Source organism: Pan paniscus, chromosome 13 (assembly GCF_029289425.2).
Source record: "Pan paniscus chromosome 13, NHGRI_mPanPan1-v2.0_pri, whole genome shotgun sequence".
Classification (NCBI taxonomy): domain Eukaryota; kingdom Metazoa; phylum Chordata; class Mammalia; order Primates; family Hominidae; genus Pan; species Pan paniscus.
In genome coordinates this window covers 84,781,017-84,787,921 of record NC_073262.2, presented here as the reverse complement: position 1 = coordinate 84,787,921, position 6,905 = coordinate 84,781,017, and positions in this window count along the sequence as shown.

Sequence of the window (6,905 nt, the reverse complement as noted above, 5' to 3'; positions counted from 1 at the left end):
TTGGAAGGCCTGGCTACAGCACTGGTTCTCAACCCTTAGCATGCATCAACATGGCCTTAAGGGTTTGTTAAACTACAGAATTCTAAGCCCCATCCCCAGAGATTCTGATTCAGTAGTTCTGGGATGGGCCTGAAGCAAAGCTAATGCTGGTAGACTGGGGATCTCACTTTGAGAGCCACTGGCCAGCAGGTAAAGCTTAAACTCCTTAGCATGATTTTCAAAGCCCCTCACAGTCTAACCCAGCACATTTTCAGTCTAGCCTTCATTACGGTATTCACTGTTCCTGATGCCTTTGCACTGAGTGCCTCTTCTACCTGAGTCTTGCTGCTCCCTTTGTCATCTTTACCTGTCACTGTCCCTCCTTCCTCTAAGGATCTGTGCATTTGCCTGCTCTCTTGCAAAGCCTCTTCTCATTCCTCTAACCAGAACTCCATCTCCTCTTTGGATGAATACTGATCTGCTATCCCTCTGTGTGAAAGAATTGCAGCTCTCTGTCATACACTTGCTGCTAGATTTTTAGGGAAAAAAGCACTGAGTTTTACACACTGTAAATGTTCAGTAAATATTTGTGGAATAAATGGATGTGAATAAATGAATGAAGGCAGGAAGGAAAAGTGTATTATTATTTGTCCTGCTTGGTATGTGATTGAGTCAGTCCTTTTCAGATAACATCTCCAGTTAATTTAGTCAAAATAAGACCCACTTTTCAAGCACTTTAGATCTGCAAAATCCCAAAAGCCATTTATGTTTTTTTTTCTCAGAGCAGACAAATGGGGAGTGCATTAATTCTTAATAGCATACTAAAAGCAAACCTGAATTATGTGAGAGAAACAGTAAGATCTCTTCATTTCTCTCTTGTCTGTATTCTTGGGGAGTTGGGTCTGCTGGTGTAGAGATATGTTCATAACAGCAAATCCTAAACTTTGCTAAGAAGAAAAGTTCACATTTCCTAGTTGATTTCCTACAGCCTTGACGATTAATAATGGGAACCATACAGGATTTAGAACAATAATGACTAATTCTTAGTCATTGGTGGTTGGTAGCTGCTAACTGCAACATTTTCTAATCTGAAGACATTTCTTAACCATTAATACTTTGATAGAATGGTAAAATAATGACAAAGAATATTTAAAGGGTCCAGACAGTATCTGACCCATTTTTTGGCCCTTGATGAACAGAAAATAATATTATTTTGTATTTATCCAGATACCATTAAATTTGTTACATTTCATGTGGAAGACTTGAGGCAAGAAATATCTCACCCAAGATATCTCATGAAATTTGGCCTTCAGTTCAGTTTTGGACTTAACTTTGTCATTTACCAGTGCTGTGGTCTTGGACAAGCCTAAAATTTTTCATCTATAAAATGGAAATAATAAAAGTGCCTATCTAATAGGTACTTTTGGAATGATTAAGTGAAATGTTCTATACAAGGTGCTGAGAATATCACCTGACACATAGAAAAACAGAAATAATATGAGCTATACAAATAAAAACCTACCTAGAGCTTCATCCCTTTCTTTTAAAATTAATTGATATTTACAGTTTCAAGAGCATAGCATGGCTTTAACTTTAGTAGCAATATCTTAAAAGTCCACATGATGGAGAGGTTGCTCCATGCAGAGTAGACCAGCCATTCCATAGTAAAGATTATATTATCATTAATTTACCACTTATGTCCTTGCTTGAGAGGAAAGGCTAAATTATACGTATATATTAATTAGATACAGAGAGATTAATATATAGATTTACATATATATGTGTGTAGGTAGATATGTTGATTTGTTCATTGGTTGCTATATCATGTAGATATTCTATTTGGGGGAACAATTTTAATGCAAATATTAAAGAGAAAAATACCAACATAAAGATAAAATAACAGTAACTTTTGTATTTCCTAGACAGCTCGTTAAATAAAAAATATCATCAGACATCCAGGTGCACTGAGAAGCAACAATAGCAATTTCTCAAAGAGGAAAACTATGTACACATACACACACACACACACACACACACACACACACACACACACACACAGAGCAGCAAACTCCCCCAATTTCATGGACTCCTCATTAGCAAAACAAGCTTTCTGCAGAGGAAATGAAAAAGGAAGGGACTTTTCATAAGTGGAAACTGTCCATGTGAGAGGAACAGACTCATTCAACAAGCATGGTAAGTCAGCTGCAATCTAAAAGTCGAGTGTGTCAACACTGAAATCACCATCAAACCTTTCCTCAGACAGAAATGGGGGCAAAAGGAAAACAGCCATGGTGCAAAAGACGCGTTCATGTGGAAATGACTTAGCAGCAGTGGACAGGAAGCTGCTAAGAATAAGTTGTGTGGCCAGAGAGGGAGAGGGAAGGAGCTGGCCTTGCCCTCCCTCGGGTCCTCTCCCTCTGGCTATCTTTCTCTTTTCACCGGAGGCACCCTTTGTGAGGATCTCCTCACCTCTGTTACTGTGTCCAGTTTACTCTGGATGTCCTCCTCTGTTCTCACCTGGCTTCTCCCTAACAGACAAGAATATGGAAATTATAACTTTGGGAGGTATTTATTTAGTAAAGTGTTTTTCTGTTTTTGTTTTGTTTTGTTTTGAGATGGAGTCTCGCTCTGTCACCCAGGCTGGAGTGCAGTGGCGTGATATCGGCTCACTGCAACCTCCAACTCCAGGGACAGTCACTGCAACCTCCAGCTCTGCCAGGGACAGTCACCCCAGGATCTCCAGCTTCCCTAGGTCCTGCTAGCCACCCTGGGGACTAATAATTCTCCTGCCTCAGCCTCCTGAGTAGCTGGGACTAAAGGCACATGCCACCATGCCCGGCTAATTTTTGTGTTTTTAGTAGAGACAGGGTTTCACCATGTGGCCAGGCTATTCTCAAACACCTGACCTCAAGTGATCTGCCAGCCTTGGCCTCACAAAGTGCTGGGATTACAGGCTTGAGCCACGGCACCTGGCCCTTTAGTAAAGTTTTATTTCTCTGTGCTTAATTTAATAGAAATCAGGTTAAATTTCTTCTCTATCTTTCCTTTAGAAAGCTTCTTTTTTATTTCCGTACAGCAAAACATTTTATGAATATACATATATACATATTTAGTGTACATTTTATATATATGTGTATACATACATATTTTGCATACACATACATGTGTAGAGATGTATATAAGCACATATATAAATTATAGACACAAACACACACACACACACACACTGCTCAATAGAAAAAAAATTTAACTCCACATTGCACAATGAAAGAAAACAAGGAGATTAATTTTGGCCACTGTATTTTCCCCAGAATATTGCATTAAATTATATTTTACAGATATAGTTGTGGGTGTTTATGATGACAATGTCTATTTTTTAACACTGTTCTGCCAATACGACAAAAAACTTACTTTGAAAAATCTTATTTAGGTACTAACCAGTTCCAATTAACTCCTTCCTATATATCCCATTTATTCTGACAATAAAAGTGTGTAGCTCGAGCTTGTTATCATAGGCAAGTCCAGGATTTAGTAGTATCATTCCTGTCTTAGAATTGACCTTCATGTCATTTTAATTTTTAAACTATTGGGTGTTCTCAAAAGCAAATAAAGGACCAATGTAATATTTAAAACACTTGACAAATGTAACAAACAAGTGACAAATTCAAAACAGAAAAATCTATGTTTCATTAGGGTAAAAGAAGAGAGCAACATATAATTAGTCTGCTTAGGAAAACACATCCACAGAATATATGCTGCAGGAGAAATGTAACAGGAGACTCACCCATCTACTGCAAGGCTTTGAAAAATGTTGGTCTCTGTAAACAATAAAGAAAGAAAAGATATTCTTCTCTAATTATTAAAGAGATGTTCAACCATCTGCAAACTATTTTTTTAAGTTCTTGTTGTTCCCTTCCTTTGATTCATGCAGAGCCATGTCGTACCTTTGCTACTTTTGAGAATAATGGGACTTTGAAGTCAATGAAACTCATTCCTCAGCTTGAAGGGAGCAGCAGGTAGAATGTTGTCTTTGGCTCCTCATTAAGTAGTATATTGTTCCTTTCAATGATCTAATATCTACAGCATAATCCACAATTTCACAGGTAGGTCTGGGTGATTATGCTTTTTCATATTTTATTTCTTTGGCAATACAAAGTCTAAGAGTAGGGAGTAAAAGTTAGTACTTAAATCCTGGGGCAAGTAGGGAGGATAATAATAATGAACAATTTGTGAAATTATTTTTGTTTTTATTTTGCAACTTATGAGAAATCAAGAAAGGGAAACAAATTAAAGATTGATGCCTTGTTCTTTAAGAAAAGGTTATACCTAAGATTGTTATAAACTCAGCAATTCTCTCATTTTACATGATAAAGGTTATTTTTAAAATATAGATTTAGACATAGGAAACATTTTTAAATGAACCATGTACTTTTTTATTAAAGTTTCAAATTTACTTCTTTTATTTCTTGTAAGTCATCTTAGTTTGAAGTCAATGCCCAAGAATTAAAGTAGAACTCAGGGTTTTCTTCCCAGCTTAGCCTCATTAGCAAAAGTATCTGCCTATGCTTTATGTCTGAATTGGAGGAAGTTTAGCTCTAAGTCAATATATAAGACAGTATAAGAAAGAATAAAACTCTATGGCTCCTAAGGAGGATGGGCTTTTTTATTCTAAAATCTATCACAACTCAAACAGGTCAGAAGCTAGTTAGTGGAAGCGTTTGTTGGATTATTGGTTCATTTGGGGACACTTATTTTCTTTGGACTCTAGTTTTCTTATCTATAACATAAATCCTACCTGTCATACATAATTAATGTGATTATTAACAGAAATATAGGTGAAGCCACTTAATTAATTATAAATAATTGAATAAGTCTTTACTAGCAGGATGGCAATAACAATAAAATAGCCTTTTTATTTTTATGAGTCTGCTGCATAATTCAGTAGTTGGCAGGTAGTAGACTATCAGTAAAATCTGTGGAACTAAATTAAATCAAGACCAATGGAATTTGAAAAAGAAACAAGGCAATAAATAAACACAGTGGAATTTGAAAAAGGAACAAAAAAATGTGTTTGAAAGACTCCCTGTTGTAAGAGAAGGCTCAGATTCCAGAATTAGAAAAACTAAAAATGAATCACTTAAAATGTACCTAAACTCAAGATCCCTTTTTTAGTTGTAGAGAGGAATAAACTAAAACCAAAGGGAAGAACTTGGCAAATGGTGTAATAAAAATTATTAGAAAAAAGCAGTAAGTGAAGAAACAGCTTCTGAAAAACATGTGAATACTTATGTATAAAATATCTAAAGTGCTTCAGGAGGTAATCCAGTAGAAAGCAACGTGGCATCATGATGGAATCGGAGGTGGTGTTTGTTTTGTGTTGGGATTTTTCCAAGCTCAAGTAGAAGCACAGCACTAACAAGTCAACTTCTGGTTGTTATCAACTCATTTTGCACCTGGAGGAGAAAAAGAAAATACTTCAGAACACAGTGGAAACTTTCCAGAGGATTTAATACCATGTCATGTAAATCTCTGTAAAGGGAAAAATCTGGTATGCAGCACTTAGTAGCAACAAAGCTTGTGTGCTAGGATAGAGTCAATTATCCAATTAGTGATTTGTAAGAGGAAAGTTTTCCTGGAAGAACTTCTAAATTTTAAAAACAAACAACAAGCAAAAAACTGATCGTCACTATTTAGGTCATTTTCTAAAGGGAAATTTTAAAAGACAAAAATCAACTTGTTACAATGCTCATTTTATTACATACATACATGCATACATACATACATACATACATATGCGTGTGTGTGTTCGTGCATTTCTAACTCAAGCAATTTTATTCCGTTGGCTGTCATACAAGCACACAGATATCATTTCTCTTCTGAGCCCATATTCTCATAATACTGCTGCTTTCTGTCTATTCTCATCTCTTCTTTTTTCCTTTACAACTTGCCTGCCGTTCTTGAAAGAAAATTAGAAAGGAGAAACAGATCTTAGAGTCAGAGGGGCCCTGACAAGTTTATCTGATCTTCTATTGTATCATTCTCCACGTTTTACCGAGCAGAAAACTCAGTTCTAGAGTGGTTAAAGGACTTGCCCAATGTCACACAGCTTTGATAAAAAGGAGACGCTACCTTTTGCAATATTACCGTTTTATTTCCTTCCAGAAACTTATCATTATCAGAAATGATTTCATTACTTTATTAGTTTACATGTATTTGACTGCCTTCAAACACTAAAATATACACCCATGAGTTTAAGGACTCTCACTATCTTATTAATACCTAGAATCCGCAGCACTTAAACAATGTTTAGCATGTCATAGGTATTCATACATATTTATTGAATAATGAACTAGAATTTTGGTCTTGTGTTTGTAAAGGATACCTTTTAAAACTTCACCAAATAATCCTATGAAAAACAGCATAGAACAGTTAATAATATCTGACTGGTTCTATCCAGCCCGTATTACCTAATATATGCATTTTTAATTGGCAAAAATGTCTACAGAATGTTAATATTTTTAACTCCTTGACAAATATGAATAGTCTGTGGTTCATTTAAATGCCTTAAGGAAGAAGAAAATCCCAAAACTCTGTTCACTTGGGAATCAGATACTGCTGAACGTTCAACAAATACCTATGCTCACTTTCACTATGAGAACCCTAATTTAGCTGGGACGTGGCAAGGCACCTGGTTAAAAATATTTACTTTCTCCAACACCGTTGCATCAAGGGATAGTCCGGTGACACAGTTCTGGCCTACGAGACATTAGTTCAAGATTTCTGAAAGTTTTGCTTCTTTGTTATTGGTTCTTCCCCTTTTCTTCCCACTGTTCTTTCTAGTTGGACCGACCAGATGCCTGGAGCAGCAGCTTGGTTGAGATGTGAGTTTACAACTCTGAGAATGTTAAGAAAAATGAAAATTGCCT